We start from the raw sequence: 18714 nt of genomic DNA, 5'->3' as shown, positions 1-18714 counted from the left end.
TAGAATACAAGTTTATTTCTATAAGACAGAGTGGAGAAAATATTCAAGAGCCACAAAAGAATTGTCTCAAAAAATATATGTCGCAAGAAACTGGTCTTTCTTGGCTACATGACGTTGTTTCTTCGAAAGCTAGGAGGTTGAACTCATCACTTGTTGAAGATGATGAATTCGTGTTACTTTTCTTGGAATATGTATCCTCCGACAATAATGCGATCACAACTGTCGATCATGATGATAACATGTTTAAATCTCATTTTAAGAATACATGTGGGATGTAATATTTTACAGTCAACTGGTCCACACATATCGGTAATGATTGGCTGACTAGAGTTTGACATTACTGTCGTGCGACGGTGGTGATCAGTTGATCCCCTTAGGTCATACCTAAAGGGTAACACTCTTAATTGATTATTTAATTGATGGTATGACGATACGGGTTAATTAAATTGCTTAAAATTGACGGACGATTTTGTGAGTATTATTGGCGTGTCTTATTGCAATTCGATTAAATAAAGATACGGTCTAAGTAATCAAATTGTTTTATTAATTAGATAAAATTATTGTTTACGAAACAATTGAAACTGAATGAATAATTTATTATAAATACAAGACGTTGTGATTTATAATTGATAAACCATTTTGGTACAAGTAATTATGAATTATTAAGTCGATTTTTGTACATGACATATTTTTATTAATACGTTGATTTTTAATATGTTAAAAATACATGACAATTTCACATGACTAGTAACATGTGACAATTGACAAATGACAAATATAAAATGGTCCTCCCATTTTATATAAGTGCCGAAATGGAGGGAGTATTAGGTTAAAATTGTGTTGATTATTTTTAAGTGGAAAACATGATGATTGCAACCTAATATAGCCATGCATGCCTATGATTTCTTGGGTAGAAAAACTTGCCCATGCATTCGCTCTCCTCCACCCCTCCCAACCGGTTTTAAAAGGGAATAATATAGGGTTTTTCCCACTAATTATTCATTCACTACTTACATTATAATTTCTAGTGTAAGAAATTATAAACATTCTATCTACATCTTATGAAAAATTAGAGTGATAAAAACTCCAAAAATACTTTCTCTTGACCGAAATAACAAGGGACCAAAACAAATATTTTGGGTCAATTTTTAGTAAGATTAATATTATTCTAGTTCTAATAATATTAGTCTTTTAAGAGGTTATCTTGGGTATTCATCTTTGGGAGGGATTCTAAGCTTGAATCTTTGTTCATCCATATAAGGAAAGCTCAAGAACAAGTAAGAAGGAGATCTTACTTGTGCCCTTTCATCCGAAATTCCATAGTAAGAAAGACGATTTCTTCTGTATTCTTATTTAAGTTTGCATGCATAATATCTAGTTTTAATTTTATGACTAAATTAAAATATCACATATATGAATATGTAAATTGATGAGATTAAATTTCTTACAAGTGGTATCATGAGCCTTAGGTTGTTTGCATGCAAATCGGTTTATAGTTTTTCCGAGTTATATGATTAACATACAAAACTAATTAATTTTGTTTTATGAAGATAAACCTAAAAATAACCTTTCATGTTAAAAGTTTCTGGTCCTAAGTGATTTTTAGGATTTTTTGGTTTATTTATGGATTTTATTGTTCATTTTATATAATAATGGCATTAAAATGTGATTTTTATGATAAAAATATCATTTTTGGACTAAAAATAGCTAAACTTCGATTTTTTCTGTGGTTTTTGGATATGTTTTCACATATATTATCTACTGATGGCCTGTAAATTTTCATAATAAAATGAGTTGTATTGCTCGAAATATGGATTTTTAAAGTTAAAATCATATTTAAATGGGTAAATAGGTTAATATGAGTTATATTTCGAATATGGTCATTAAAATTTAGTATGTTATCACATGCAATTTTACCAGATGCGTGTAAATTATTTGGCTATAATTAAGTCTTTATGCATGATTTATGAATTTTTGATGAAAAATCACATAAATAGTGACTTTAATTATTAAAAATGCTAAAACATACTTCATGACTAAAGAAAAATGTCACATGTTGCATTTTATCATATATTTAATATCTAAAAGTGAAAAGTTGATAAAAATAATTTTTCTCATATTTTTATGGTGATAATTGTTAAAATCGATAAACCGCAACATTGTTTTTCTCGATAAATTTTCAAAAATTTTAACCTAAGTTTTGAACATTATGAGTGTCATGGTATTTTTTCCAGAATGTTCATGAGTTTAAATTTCAAATTTTGAAATTATTTGATATTTTTATGATTTAATTTGAAGTTTATAGCATAATTTAGTATTTTAGGTCCATTTATGAACAATATTAAGAAATCTAGGTTAATTATTGTCAAATGTTAGTGGAGACTAATTTTGAGTCCTAAGTTGGTTAGGGTAATTAACTTGTACATAAATATGAATTTATGTAATTATTGTGATTTTTAAAAGGTTAAATCACGCAAATCCGTAAAAACCGATTAATATACGATATTGGCTCCTTAAAGGCGATTTAGCATAAAATTGGTCATGTTCATACATATTATAATGCTGCATTTTATTTATGATTGTCATTTTTTAATTTTATGTAATTTTTGAATTATGTAATTTTACTTAGTATGACCTTAGTTTTAATTGATATTACCCGAAATGTATGGGAATATCGATTCGGTTGTAATTTATTGTGATCTCGTATCACCGTTTTGTAATTTAATAGATTTATTTTTATTTTTAATTACAAATGTATAATAGGAAATTATGTAATTTATTATGTAATTTATTTATTCCGGAGTTCCTTGAAGACGGTGCCACTCGAGAAGGCGATCCATCAAAGAAAATGTTGCCTTGAAATGCGTGCCAAGACCGAAGTTCAAGGGACCAAAGGAGTTGGTTTATGAATTTGTAATAGTTTATTAGATTTACTTTTTTAGGAAGGCCATACTAGGATTTTATTTATGCTTTGCATTTTATTTATATGTTGCATGCATCGCTAAATCGTCATAACTAAAACATGCATTTTCATTTAAATCGAGTTTATCGACCGTGTCAATTACAATTATCGTAGTTCACCGCTTTAGTTCACTTAAAACGTGATAGATAATAAATTGACAAGACCTCTCGCTAAAATAAACAATTGAGACTTAGCCTTACCAAAAAGTAGAAACCATGAAAACCTATTTCGTGAGGGAGTGCACTCGGCCTTACCGGGGTAAAAACCTTGCTACGTAGGGGAAGTGGGTGATAAATGTCTACCCACCGAATTTATAAAGATGACGGTTGTATTCGGCTTTACCGATGCCCAAGTTGATGTAAATTTGGATCATGGACACATTTATTCGAAATTTGGGTTGAACTCAACGAAAGTATTCTCGACGGTTGCCGGATGTGTTTCGGGCTAAAGATAAATATTAATGTAAATTTATCGACCAAGAGTTCTAAAACTAGAATCGATTAAAAATTTAATCCACTGAGTTATATTGATAAGGGTTGTATTCGGCTTTACCGATGCCTAACTTAATATGAATTTGGGTCTTAGAATCATTTATCAAAGTTGGGTAGAGGTCACTAGATAAATGCAATAAAACTTGTTTAAATTAAAAATTTACGAGTGTTATTATTATTTTGAAAACGACAAATGTTTTATTCCTTCTATTTTAGTTTTGTAGACCACTTTTATTTCTCATAACAAATGGCCGCACCAAACACCAACGCCGCACCTCTCACTAATGTTTCATGGCTCCGATCCTTCATGGATCGTTGTAAACTTGAAAAGAATGGGTCAAATTTCTCCGATTGGGATGCCCAACTCAATTGAGCCGCCCAAGGTGACGACAAGCTTCGTTACGTCACCGAGGCCTCTCCACCCGAACCTAATGCTAGGTCGAGTACCACCACTAGGGAAGCATATGAGGCTTACCACAAAGAGTCCGCCGCTATGAAAAATGTGTTGATTTTTGCAATGGAGGCGGATCTCCAAAGGAGAGCCTTTAAAATGGGCACTGCTTATGAAATCTATTCCAAACCTGTGACAATGTTTTCGCAAGCTCCGAGGATCGTCCAATATGAGGCGGCCTCGGCATTCTTTGATCTCGATTTTAAGGAGGGCCAAAAGGTTATCCCTCACGTGCTCAAATTGTTGGAGCTAGTCGAGACTTTGAAGATTCAAAAAGTTGAAATCCCCAAAGAGCTCACTGTAGATAGGATTCTACACTCCTTATCCAAAGTCAAAGCATATGTTCAATTCCGGGTGAATTTTAACATGCAAGACAAGGACGTGTCTCTTGAAGAGTTGCACAAGTTACTTGTGCAAGCCGAAAGAGACATGGGGTTGAATGTTAACCCACCTAAGGACGTGCTTAATATAAGCACTAAGAGCAAAGGGAAGTTCAAAAAGAATGGGAAAAAGGGTAAGAGGCAAGCTCCCATGTCCACCAAGGCTAAGACTTTTGAAGCTAGCACTTCCAAGACCAAGAAGGGTCCTCTTGACAAATGCCATTATTGTAATGGTGTTGGACATTGGAAAAGGATATGTTCCAAGTATCTTGGTGACATCAAAGCTGGAAAGATCACTCCAGTAGGTAAATGACTATCCTTTCTTTTATGTTTCTAATTCAACTATGGTATTTTGATACAAAGTTATGATAATGTATCCCCTTTTTATTGTAAATAGGGCCTCCTTCAAGAAAAGACAAGGGAAAAGAGAAGCAAGCTTGAGAAGTCATGAAGGAGCTAGGAGTAGCTACCGATGAAGCTTAGCTTTTATTGTCTTTATTTTAATGTTATGAATTTTAGAACTATTTTGATTTCCGTGTTCGACATGGAAATGGTTGATCCTTTCTAAACAATGGTTGTATTTTTGATTATGGTGGCTTGGTTTGCAACCCAAGTCACCCCTTTTATCGTATTTCTTTGTTCTAAAAATTCGTCTTTATATGCTTGCACATAGAAACATATGATCATCTACTTAAAGTGATCTAATAGACAACTATAATGATGGGATTCATTATATGTCCACAAGCTTAAGGCTTGTGTATGATCAATTATAAAGTGATGTTGAGTTGATGAACTCTCCTAAAGAAATGTCAATTACTAAGTACACTCATCAAATTTAAAATCTATTAGTCAATCTATGAGATAGTCCTCCTTCTACTTCAAAATCATTATTTGTATCTCATAAGATATCTTTGAATATTTAGTGTATTTATTCTAAAGATAGAGTGGGAGAAAAATGAAGACACAAAGAATACAAAGAATAATTTGTATGCTTGAGTAAATGAGATCTACGAAAGAAAGAATGATTTGTATACCTAAATAAATAGTATACATAAATAGATGAGATCTATGGTCTCGAATAGATGAGATCTACATGACAAAAGAGACCAAATGAAGTAATCAAAAGAATATGTTCTCAAGATAACTACACGAGGAGACCAAAAGAAAGTTTTGAAAGAAAATGACTAAAGAAAAGTCTTAACAAGAGATTTGGCTAGTTTATGAACAACATATGACCAAGAGTTTCATTATTGATATTTACTTAAGATCCTAAATGAAACAGAGTTGCATCTTCGAATATAAATGAGATTTATGATTAATAGTTGGAAAGGAAGATATGCTGATATCTACAAAAGCTAAGTTAATTGTTAATTACGCGAGTGTCATTACTTAACCTCATTATGAAAATGAAATGGTTAAACCTCCTTCCGAAAAAGGGTATTTTGAGAAGGACGTGTATTAAATGGAATTTCACATTTAAATAATGACATTGCTACGCATCATTATAAAAATGAATGAGTTAGAGATTAAAATCTCTTTCCATAAAATTTAAGACTGAAACCTTTTCAAAATAGGTATTTTGAAAGGATATGTTGGGAACATATATGGTTTTAATCTTAATAACTTGGCAAAGCAAAATGTATTTCAATTCTTGAAATGTTTCGATTGAGTAGTCAATTGCGAAACATGTGGAATTAAGTGGGAGTTTGAAATTATCATGTGAAGACATGAAATTTAGTGGGAGCAATCATCTTGTAAAATTTATAACTCATTACTCATTGAGAATGACGAGCTAGTACTATCTTTCACAAAGAAGTATTTGAGTATTCAGTTCTGGATGAAAATGGACTATGATGAATCCAACTACATCATGGAATGTTGGATAGGTATTGAGATATACACATCAAATCAACGAGAAACATAGGTTATTCATATCGATGAAAATGGAATTACCATAAGTAGTCATGGTCATTCAATGAACCTAAGAATGGTTGATCACATGATTAAAGATTACTAATGTTTTCGCCATTAGAATAATCATGCACATGTCCAATAATGAATCATATGCTTAAGAGCATGATGAGTCATTGATGACAAGAACACTATGTTATGTGACAAGAAGTAGCACATATTGAAATTCGAAAACGCGTAAGGATTGATGAAGATCCTAAACTAATTAAGCTTAAAGAGAAATAAGAAGATGGAAGGATACTAAGTTATAGTAAGAGGTTACTCAAAACTAGTATTTTCTAATATGATAGGACTTATGAGAAGTGCTAGGCTAATTATCTTGACAATTATTGCAAGACCCTAAAAAACGTATACCTAGTGCATTGCGAGTTGGTAGAACACTTGACCAGTGCAAGTTATATCATCCACCACAATTCGTTGGTTATGTGATAAACAACTAGAAAGTTCTTTCAAGATAAAGAACCTAAACCTAGGTTGGGAACCTAGATGTGTACTTGGTAAGGTTCATGCTATGAGAGATAACATGAATATAAAGGAAAGTGCAATACAAGAAGTATGAACACATAGTCACATGGTATGCTAAACTTCTATTGCAATCAACAAGTTTTTTCACACTTATATACATCACAAGGTAGTAATATTGTATTGACTAACTGAATATGATGTCCACATTCGTCGCTTGAGTTATTATTAACTCACCTTATACTTTGTTACATCCAAACGGGTTGTAGAGACAATTGAACCCCATTAAAGTGAACACGGATTAACATTGTATTCGCCCATAGTCACTTACATGAGGTGCCGTCTCGAAGTGACTAGAGTGTGATGCGATTCATGGCCAGTTCAAATGCCATATAGTCATATGAGATGACTAGTCGATCACATAGGCAGACTGTTAGGAACACTTTGTCGGGCCTTATGACCGCTTATAGAGTTCTGGCAAATTTATATAGCGTGGTCGTGGCGAGAGCTACTATTGTATTCTAATGAGTCGATTCTTTTGACTAAAGACTGTTCGCCAAAGGTGGCATAGTTTCAGATTAACTTTGATTTATGTTACTACGACCTTCGTAAATGGGGTCAAATCGACATATTTTGGGTTATGATGGCTGTGGCTAGTCGAAGGGAATAAGTGCGATAGGAATTGTCCACCCCTTGTCAGGGTTATAACAATATCTCAGGGCCACTCGAGGAGTAATGAACTGAAAATGCGTGGCCACGCTCGGAAGGTATCTATGGTAGATAATTCCGGTCAATCAGTTATTCTCCAGATCGAGGAAACCACTCTCGATATGAACACTAGCAAGTACGACCTTAAAGACACCTTGCATTGAGTGGGAGATAGTAATAGGACAAGAGAATTGGTGACGCACACTTGTCGAGGGCAAGTGAGAGATTGTTGGAATATGTGTCCTCCGACAATAATGCGATCACAACCGTCGATCATGTTGATCACATATTTAAATCTCATTTTAAGAATACATGTGGGATGTAATATTTTATAGTCAACTGGTCCACACATATCGGTAATGTTTGGCTGACTAGAGTTTGACATTACTGTCGTGCGACGGTGGTGATCAGTTGATCCCCTTAGGTCATACCTAAAGGATAACACTCTTAATTGATTATTTAATTGATCGTATGACGATACGGGTTAATTAAATTGCTTAAAATTGACGGACGATTTTGTGAGTATTATTGACGTGTCTTATTGTAATTCGATTAAATAAAGATATGGTCTAAGTAATCAAATTGTTTTATTACTTAGATAAAATTATTGTTTACGAAACAATTTAAACTGAATGAATAATTTATCATAAATACAAGACGTTGTGATTTATAATTGATAAACCATTTTGGTACAAGTAATTATGAATTACTAAATTGATTTTTGTACATGACGTATTTTTATTAATACGTTGATTTTTAATATGTTAAAAATACATGACAATTTCACATGACTAGTAACATGTGACAATTGACAAATGACAAATATAAAATGGACCTCCCATTTTATATAAGTGCCGAAATGGAGGGTGTATTAGGTTAAAATTGTGTTGATTATTTTTAAGTGGAAAACATGATGATTGTAACCTAATATAGCCATGCATGCCTATGATTTCTTGGGTAGAAAAACCTGCCCATGCATTGGCTCTCCTCCACCCCTCCCCACCGGTTTTCAAAGGGAATAATAGAGGGTTTTTCCCTCTAATTATTCATTCACTACTTACATTATAATTTCTAGTGTAAGAAATTATAAACATTCTCTCTACATCTTATGAAAAATTAGAGTGATAAAAACTCCAAAAATCCTTTCTCTTGACCGAAATAACAAGACACCAAAACAAATATTTTGGGTCAATTTTTAGTAAGATAAATATTATTCTAGTTCTAATAATATTAGTCTTTTAAGAGGTTATCTTGGGTATTCATCTTTGGGAGGGATTCTAAGCTTGAATCTTTGTTCATCCATATAAGGAAAGCTCAAGAACAAGTAAGAAGGAGATCTTACATGTGCCCTTTAATCCGAAATTCCATAGTAAGAAAGAAGATTTCTTCTCTATTCTTATTTAAGTTCGCATGCATAAGATCTAGTTTTAATTTTATGACTAAATTAAAATGTCACATATATGAATATGTAAATTAATGAGATTAAATTTCTTACAACTTTTAGAAAGTAAAAATCTTGCAACTTACAAATAAATTGTTTGATTCAAGTTACTTCTGGAAAGTAATGAGTTGTGACTACTCAAGGTAGATACTATGCAAGGAGACCAAAAGAAGATGTTCTTGAGGATACTACTCGAGGAGACCAAAAGAAGATGTTCTTAAGGAAACTATATGAGGACATCAAAAGAAGGCGTTCTTTTGAAATTTAGATTATGATCTATGAGAGTGTTTAAGTCACAGCTCATTAGAAGGCTTAGAGCCATGAAAATCCGAAATAAATTCCAAGTGAATTTGTTAGATATTAAAGCTTGATTGGTGGCAAAGGGTTTTTGCACTAGTTGAAGTGCTTAAGTCTATTCGGATCTTCTTAGGGATTGTATTTCATTATGATGATATATGTATCGAGTGAATCTAAAACCCGCTTCTTGAATTAGATTCGAAAAGAAGGAATGTATTCGATACATGTCATGAGTTTTGTAGATTCTTACAATCCTAAGACAATGTGACACTTAAAAGATAGTCTTAAGTAGGACATCAATGAGTTGGAGTCAATGTTTTGATCATGTTATAAAAATTTTCTCGACGGGTCGAGAAGTTGTGTTTATACATAAAGTTTAGTGGGAGTTTTGGAAATTTTGTTTAGTCTTATATGTGGATGACATATTGATCATTGGGAATGATTTAAGACTTTTGGAGTAATATAATACATCTTTAATATCTGGATTTATGGAGATAAATCCACATTATATTAGCGCCAAATAAGAAGTCTTATGTTGATAAGATTTATGATTAGTTCAATCGAGTTGAACATATTTGATTGATTCTATTTGCTTCCGCTGCCAGATCAATTAAATGAGTAATGATGTATAACACTTCATATACTTTGAGTATGATGAATTATTTCAAAATCGAATTTTAGTAATAGTTACCAAGTAGCCATATAGATTATTCTTAAGTACTTGAGGAAGCATTAAGGATGTAAAGTTAAGTGTTTTGATGCAATTCACTAATTTGTTTAATGGCTTACACTAATGACTGTTGTGATTGTATAAGATTTCGGATAAAAACCGTATTCAAATCATCTAAATATGGTTAAGGAACAATTGTGGTTATGTTATTTAAGAAATGGATTTATTAGAATCGTTCTAAGCAATAAAGAACAATGAGAGATGCTTACAACGGAAATTGAGTACACTTGCTATCATGAGATATGCAAGAGGGATGGGTCCCGCACACTGTGAAAACAGTGGGAGCTATTCTAAGGCAAGAGAGCCTATGTCTAGATTGGATCTAGACACGTACTCAGAAAGTTTTTGTAATACAAGTATATGCATTACGAAAGGAAAACAAGTGTGTAGCAAGGTTGAGCAAGGAGTTGCTAAAACCTACTAACCAATGCCTATTCATAGGCTTAACATGATGAGTCATGTCATTTCAATTGGATTGAGATGAACAACTACATACAAGATCTAAATTGGATTATAGAATATGAAGTAGTAATCAGGTATTGACTACTCATATGATAATCACATTTATCATTTGAGTTATCATTAACTCATCTTGTACTTTGTTATATCCAATGGGTTGTAGAGACAACTATGAACCCCATTAAAGTGAACTGGATTAACATAGTATTCTCCCTTAGTTGCTTATATGAGGTGACGTCTCGAAGTAATTAGAGTGTGATGCGATTGATGGCAAGTTCAAGTGCCATAGAGTCATAAGGAGATGACTAGTCGATCACATAGTCAGACTGTGAGGGACACTCTGTCGGGCTTATGACCGCTTGTAGAGTTCTGGCAATTTTTATAGTCTGGTCGTGGCGAGAGCTACTATGGTATTCTTATGAGTCGATTATTTAACTAATGACTGTTCGCTTAAGATGGCACAGTTTCAGGGTGACTTTGATTTATGTCCGGCGACCTTCGTAATTGGAGTATAATGGGCATGTTTTGGGTCATGATGAGTTGTGGCTAATCGAAGGGAAGAGTTCAATAGGAATTGTCCATCCCCGTCAGGGTTTTGTTATATCTTAAGGCCACTCGAGGAGCAATGAACTGGAAATGCATGGCCACGCTCGGAAGGTATCTATGGTAGATAATTCCGGTCACACAGTTATTCTCCATATTGAGGAAACCACTCTAGATATGATCAAATGCAAGTACCACCTGTAAGACACCTTGCATTGAGTGGGAGATAGTAATAGGACAAGAGAATTGGTGACACACACTTGTCGCGTACAAGTGGGAGATTGTTGGAGTATGTGTCCACGACAATAATGCGATCACATGTTTAAATCTCATATTAAGAATACTAAAGGTAAAGTAATATTTGTCAACTGATCCACATTGATCGGTAATGATTGGCTGACTAGAGTTTCACATTACTGTCGTGTGATGGTGGTGATCAGTTGATCCCTTAAGGTCATACCTCTCGGGAACATTCTTAATTGACTAATTAATTAATTGTATGACGATACAAGTTAATTAATTCCTTAAAATTGAAGAAATGATTTTGTGAGTATAAATACGTATCTTATTGTAATTCGATTAAATAAGATTCGTACTAAGTAACTAAATTGTTTTATTACTTAGGTTAGTTAATGTTTATGAAACAATTATAATAAGAATGAATTGTTTATTATAAATACAAGTAGTTGTGATTTATAATTATATGACCATTTTAAGTAATTGTAATTGTGAATTACTAGTTAATTTTTGTATGTGATTTATTTCATTTATATAATGATTTTAATTTGTTAAAAATGCATTATTTAAATGACATGTCGAGTAACATGTCCAATTGTCACACAATACAAATTAACAAATTGACAAAACTTAAAATGGACCCATTTTATATAGGTGTACCGTGTGAGTGGAGGGAGTTGGGTAAGTTTAGGATTTAATTAGTGCTCTAATTGAGAATTAGGCATAATGATTATGTCCTTTATAGACCTAAACCTAACCCTACACTATGTGTCTTGAGAAGAACAAATGTGTGCAAGTATTGGACACTCTACCCTTGGCAAAACCGTGGCCTCCCCCCTTTATACACTCAAGTAGTGTATTTTCACTCACTAGTTCATTCTTATGAGTTTTAGTTAGAGAAAAACCAAAACCTCTCTTGTTTTTGTTGTTGAACAAAATTGATAAACTCACATAAATCTCTAATATTATTAACATATTACTAGAAGTAGTAATCACTTAATATTAGTAATATTAAGGGAACAAATATTAATTCTAGTAATCAAATTAATATTTTTATTAAGAGTGATTTTCTTGGTACAATCCTTGAGGAGAGATTCTGAATTGAATCTTGTTCATCCATTTGGAAATCTCAAGAACTAAGTAAGGTAATAGACCTTACTAGTGCCCTAATAGCCGAAAATACATTTGTAAGGGACCGATTTTTTTCACTCTTGTATTTTGTTTTGCATGCATAAGATCTAGAATTAATTTTATGACTAAATTAATTTATCACATATTCAATATGTAAACTTATGATATTGATGAATCTAACATGCAGTACATATATGGGATCATGTTTCTTCAATGATTTCTACACACTTCTCATTTTTCACACAAAATCATAATCTCAGAGAACGAGCAAAAGTTTTTTTCCCCTTTGTATCTTAGGATAATATGCTTTACCAAGCATTTCACGTGCTTTAGCGGAAGTAATTGTACGTGAGGTGACTTTTTTTTAGTAAATAGCAAATGAATTTTTTTATTATAATTGCTTGATCGTACGCTAAAAGTAATTTGTTTTGGCTGTGTGCTAGGCTTTAACTGAAGGACTTCATGCTCCGGTTGTATTTTCTCACAATGACTTATTATCTGCTATCTGGGAACATAATGGTGAATGAAGAGGAAGGTGAAACCACCACGAGGCAGTTCAGCAAATACTGTACTGGTTTGAGTAATAATTATGCCTTTTGTTTGTAGCAAATATTGTACTGATTTTAGAGGGGTTATTTGTCATGTGTATGTATAGATTTTACAGTATTTATTTCCTAATAAAGAAGGATTCCAATGTAAAATTGATAATTAGGATATACTATTTTAAATCAAATGATTTGAATGTTTGTTATACTAGTGTAAGTTTTGGTATTTGGATTGTGTAATTTCGGCAGCAAAATTTTATATATAAAAAAAAGCAATAATAAATTGCGTCGGCTCTTGAAAGAAATGATGCAAATGAGAAAAATGAATTGGCCCTAAAACAAAATATCAATTGCATCAGTTATGATATCAAATGACGCAAAACATAAAGAAAATGTATCGGTTCTATAAAGAACTGATGCAAATGATGAAGCATTTGCGTCGGTTGTACCTACAATTGCGTCAGTTTTTTAAACACAATTGACGCAATTTGGTGCTCTTTTGCGTCGGTTTTTAAGACACAACTGGCGCAAATGTTGAACTTTTTGCGTCGGTTCCACAACTGACGCATATCAAATACGAACCCTCGATATACGTCAGTCCAAAACCGACGCAAAAGACCCTATACAACTGACGCAATAGGGATTTTTTCCATTAGTGAAGGTGAGAGACCCTGACGACCGTCCAAATATCCTCCCGACAGGCCGAATACCAAGCCCTCCAGCCAGACAGAGGACATAAGCCCTCCAGTCAGGCCGGATCCCACCTACTTCAATTATTACAAGAAGAAAAACTATACATGATTAAATATCTACACAGAATTAAAACATACGTTAGGTTATTAGGTTTAAAGAAAATAGGTTAATAGGTTGAAGACAACCGGTTATAGGTTAACAGGTTTGAAGAAAACAGGTTAAACAGGTTGACAGGTTTGAAAAGAATGACAGGATTGAAAAAAGCAAGCCTAAAAGGCGTACTTTATATCATTAATAAAACCCTTGTCCTCTGGGGCAAAGGCAACAAATTATATATCTATCCTAATAGGAATAACCTCCCTGACCAAGACCAAAAAAACATAAAATTGTCTTTACATGGACATTCCCCCTATGCTAACGTACAAAATGATTAACGATTCTACCAAGGACATTCTCCTCGGTTGGACAAGATACCATTGTTTGACATTTCTGTGAATGACATCCCTCTTGTCAGGGCTAGATACTAACACCGATAAGAGAAACGAAAGTCTTACCACCAGAATATGAAACCCCGACAGCCTTAACAATCTTAGGAACCTTGAAGGAGCCTTCAAACAACGAAGAAAACACTCCACCCCGCAGCAGAATGGCCACGACCTCTCCATTAGAGGAATTGCCAGAAAGGCAGTTACTATCTCAGAAGGATACTCAATATTTCTCACCCAATGATCCACTGCAAAAGAAGGTACATTCTGTTAAATATTTCCTGCTTTCTTTTGAACTAACAAAATATGTGCAGGATAAGGAAAAAGTTGCAGGATACTTACCACCAACGCTGGCATCAAAATTGAGATACGCCTGGTCAGGCCCAACCGAGTTGGCCCTGATAAATATATAGCCAGTCCACCCAGATGGGAGAATTTTCAGGAATTCATACGTCAGAATGAGCAGGAATAATCCCTTTATCCTTCAAAATTTTCTCAAACTCAAATGGTGACCGTATCAACAGCTGGAACAGAGGATGCATCCCCAAGAATGATGGATTGATTTTCAGAAGTTGCTTCGACATGATTAGGAACCGACGGAATGCTAGAGTAACAACACCCCTGGTGGATTTTCTCTTAGTAACCATGATGTAATTTTTGGGTGTTTTCTAGGTTTTTTCGATGAATAATAAAGGATAATTCGATAATTTTTCAGAGAATTAATCGGTGTTTGGTGGAAAATAAAGCATGAAGTGAAGAAGTTATTTACAGACGGTAAAAATAAGAGTTTACTGCAACTAGCCGTTTCGTTAATAATGAAACACGCAGAATCATCCTGGAGAAGTTGTCTAAAGATGAATAGAGAAGGTTATCTCCTTATTACTGGCCTGACCCAGTGATAATAAGGAGATACGGGGTAATTATTGGGCCCGGAATTTCGCACTACTGACATGATAGAATCCTACCCTGGCCTGACGGTCAAGGTAGGTCCGCCGGGGTAGTTCAAGTTTGGCACCAGTCGCTGAACTTAGACTCCCGCATTATCTTCTGGATCAAGTTCAACCCTGGCCTGACAATCAGGACAAGATCGTCAGGGTAGCTCGAGCCTGGCACCAGGCAAGAGAGGACAACGATCAAATATAATGTCAACATTTGACCAAGTCATGGATAACTATATAATATTACCACTTAAATATGGTAATTAAGAGAAAGATTTGGTCATAATTATGGAGCATTAATAGGCATTGTTGCGCATTTAAGGAGCAATTAAGTTTGCATTTAAGGAGAAAGATAAGCAATCAATGAGGCAATTAAGAGAGAATATTTGATCTTGATGGTGAAGATTATTCTACAACTTGAAGGAAGCTATATAAGGAGGATCAAGCATCATTTTAAGGGACACGACCATTCCACACTTTGCATTCGACGGAGAACATACACAACACATTCTACATTATCTCACACAAACATACATACTACAATCTACACAATACTTAGGGAATATTACAGGCATTATCAATATCATACTTATATTCTCTCAATTATATAGTGAAATCCTCTCCTGGCTTGGTGCCCGTGGTTTTTTCCCATTAAAGGGTTTTCCTCGTATAAATCTTTGTGTCATCTTCTCTTTTATTGTTTATTACATTTACGTTCGTTTCTACTTACATTATCAACCGTGTAAAGGTACAATCACGATAACATCAAAATAGGAAAATACTAGTTAACCCCCATACTATTCTACCCTGGTCATATTTCCAGCCCTGTGCAAAATACGGTCTAAACAACAACAATAATAATAATATAATTTTTTTTCTTTTTTTTTTAGAGAGAGAAAGATGAGGGAGTGTGTTGTCGCCTGCTGCTACTCGTTCGGCTGCCTACCACCGTATCTAGCCAGCCACTCAGACCTCACGTTGCCGGCCTGGTTAACGTTGCGGTGTTAGGGTTTATTTTTCCGGTGCGTTCTGCATTTTTTTTTTGTGTTTTAGGGTTTGTCGTTTATGCTGATGTCTTTCTCATCGGTCTGAATGGCCATCCTCCTAACGTCAACAACCAGATCTCGCCGGTGCTTTATGGCGTTTGTGTTGTCGTTTTTTGAAGCTGCGTTTTTCAGGTTTTCGGGTTTTCAGCGTGAGGTTTGATCTTTTCTACCGCCTACCAGCGTTGATGAGAGGCTTCCGCGTCAGAGCCGCCTTGTCGTTGCCTGAGGTTGCCTTTAGGTGTTTCGTTTTTCTGGTTTACGGTTGTGATCGTTGCTTCCCATTGTCGCAGTGGTCTGATTGCCGCGTGTTGGCCGTTGACTCATGTTGGGCTATCAAAGCCTTCGGCCAGTAGTGTTGCTAACGTCACTATTGGCTTTTACGAGGTTAGTGCTGTGCTTCTTGCTCAGTTCTGACCTTCATGTGGTGGCTGTTTGGTTGTGTGGCTGGTGGTTGTGGTGTCTTGGGTTTATTTTCGTACATGTGGGTTGCTTGCTTTGTCGGTAGCTTTGCTTCCTTTGTGTCATGCCCGACTTGGTATTGTATCACTGTCCTTTTGTTGGTCTTCATGGGTGTCAGGATGGTGGTAGTAGGGGTCTTGTTAAAACCGCCATGCGACGGCACATTCAGGATCGGCATTGCCGTGGTGAAACTATGGTACTTACACGTCAAACTCTTTCCGGTAGTTTGACTGTTTTTTCTAATGCTGAGATTACTTTAAAGCGGATAAGATTTTAGATATGTGGGATATGCTTTAAAACTCATACCTTTCGTACTACATGTCAAAATAGTTGGAATGACGTTGTGGCACCTTCGGATTGTGGTGATAAACTTATTCGCTTTATTACTTCTAATATATCCAGACCTTCTATTTCGCCTCCGTCGGTTCTCTCGTCTAATGTTGGGGTTGAGCCTGTTGGTTGGTCTATCTCTTTGCTTGGTCGTTTGTTATATTTGAGGTTACGCACCGTGAAATATATCCCTCCTACGTGTCGCCTTAGGTTTGCTTGGGTTTTGAAAGGGGCATTAGATGATGTGGCTGACTCTCCTAGTGACCTCTCATGTTGGATTCGTTTGCCTGTGTTTCCTCTTACTATACTTAATACCTTCTCCCCGAGGAGTAATCTTAAGTGTAGGACCACTAATAGAAAAACCCCCTATTGCGTCAGTTGTAGAGGGCCTTTTGCGTCGGTTTTGGACTGACGTATATCGAGGGGTCGTATTTGATATGCGTCAGTTGTGGAACCGACGCAAATAGTTCAAAATTTGCGTCAGTTGTGTATTAAAAACCGACGCAAAAAAGTACCAATTGCGTCAGTTATTTTTTAAAAACTGACGCAAATGTAGGTACAACTGACGCAATTGCTTCAACATTTGCATCAGTTCTTTATAGAACCGATGCATTTTCTTTATTTTTTGCGTCATTTATTGTCATAACTAATGCAATTGATATTTTGTTTAGGGTCAATTCATTTTTCTCAATTGCATCATTTCTTTCAAGAACCGACGCAATCTATTAATGTTTTTTTTTTATATATAAAATTTTACTACCGAAATTATACAATCTGAATACCAAAACTTACACCAGGATAAAAATCATTCAAATCATTTAATTTAAAATAATAGATCCTAATTATCAATTTACATTGCAATCCTTCTTTATTAGGAAATAAATACTCTGAAATCTATACATAAAAATGACAAATAAACCCTCTAAAATCAGTACAATATTTTCTACAAACAAAAGGCATAATTATTACTCAAATCAGTACAGTTTTTGCTTAACTGCCTGGTGGTGGTTTCATCTTCCTTTTCATTCACCATTATGTTCCCAGATAGCAAGTCATTTTGAGAAAATGCAACCGGAGCATGAAGTCCTTCAGTTAAAGCCTAGGACACAACCAAAACATATTATTTTCAGCGTATGATCAACCAATTACAATAAAAAACTTCATTTGCTATTTACTAAAAAAAAATGTCGCTTCACGTACAATTACTTCCGCCAAAGCACGTGAAATTCTAGGTAAAGCATATTATCCTAAGATAGAAAGAGGAAAACAAACTTTTACGCGTTCCCTAAAATTATGATTTTGTGTGAAAAATAAGAACTGTGTAGAAATCATTGAAGAAACATGATCCCATAAGCTGAGATTAAACAACATGTAGGCATTACAGATAACTGCATAGCCCATAAACCAGTGTAGCAAGTTAAAACTAGAAAAAACAAATTCATAGCTGAAAGATCACATCTGAAAATCTTAATGTACTACTTTTTCTTTCGGTTTAAATTGCTGGAATATGTGTCCTCCGACAATAATGCGATCACAACTGTTGATCATGATGATCACATGTTTAAATCTCATTTTTAAGAATACATGTGGGATGTAATATTTTACAAGTCAACTGGTCCACACATATCGGTAATGATTGGCTGACTAGAGTTTGACATTACTGTCGTGCGACGGTGGTGATCAGTTGATCCCCTTAGGTCATACCTATAGGGAAATACCCTTAATTGATTATTTGATTAATCGTATGCCAATACGAGTTAATTAAATTGCTTAAAATTGACGGATGATTTGTGAGTGAGATTAACGTGTCTTATTGTAATTCGATTATATTAGATATGGTCTAAGTCATCGAATTGTTTTATTACTTGCATAAAATTATTGTTTACGAAACAATTGAAATCGAAATTGAATGAATAATTTATTATAAATACAAGACGTTGTAGTTTATAATTTGA

The sequence above is a fragment of the Silene latifolia genome, chromosome Y, assembly GCF_048544455.1.
Source record: "Silene latifolia isolate original U9 population chromosome Y, ASM4854445v1, whole genome shotgun sequence".
Taxonomy (NCBI): Eukaryota; Viridiplantae; Streptophyta; class Magnoliopsida; order Caryophyllales; family Caryophyllaceae; genus Silene; species Silene latifolia.
Note: the sequence above shows the minus strand (reverse complement) of the source record.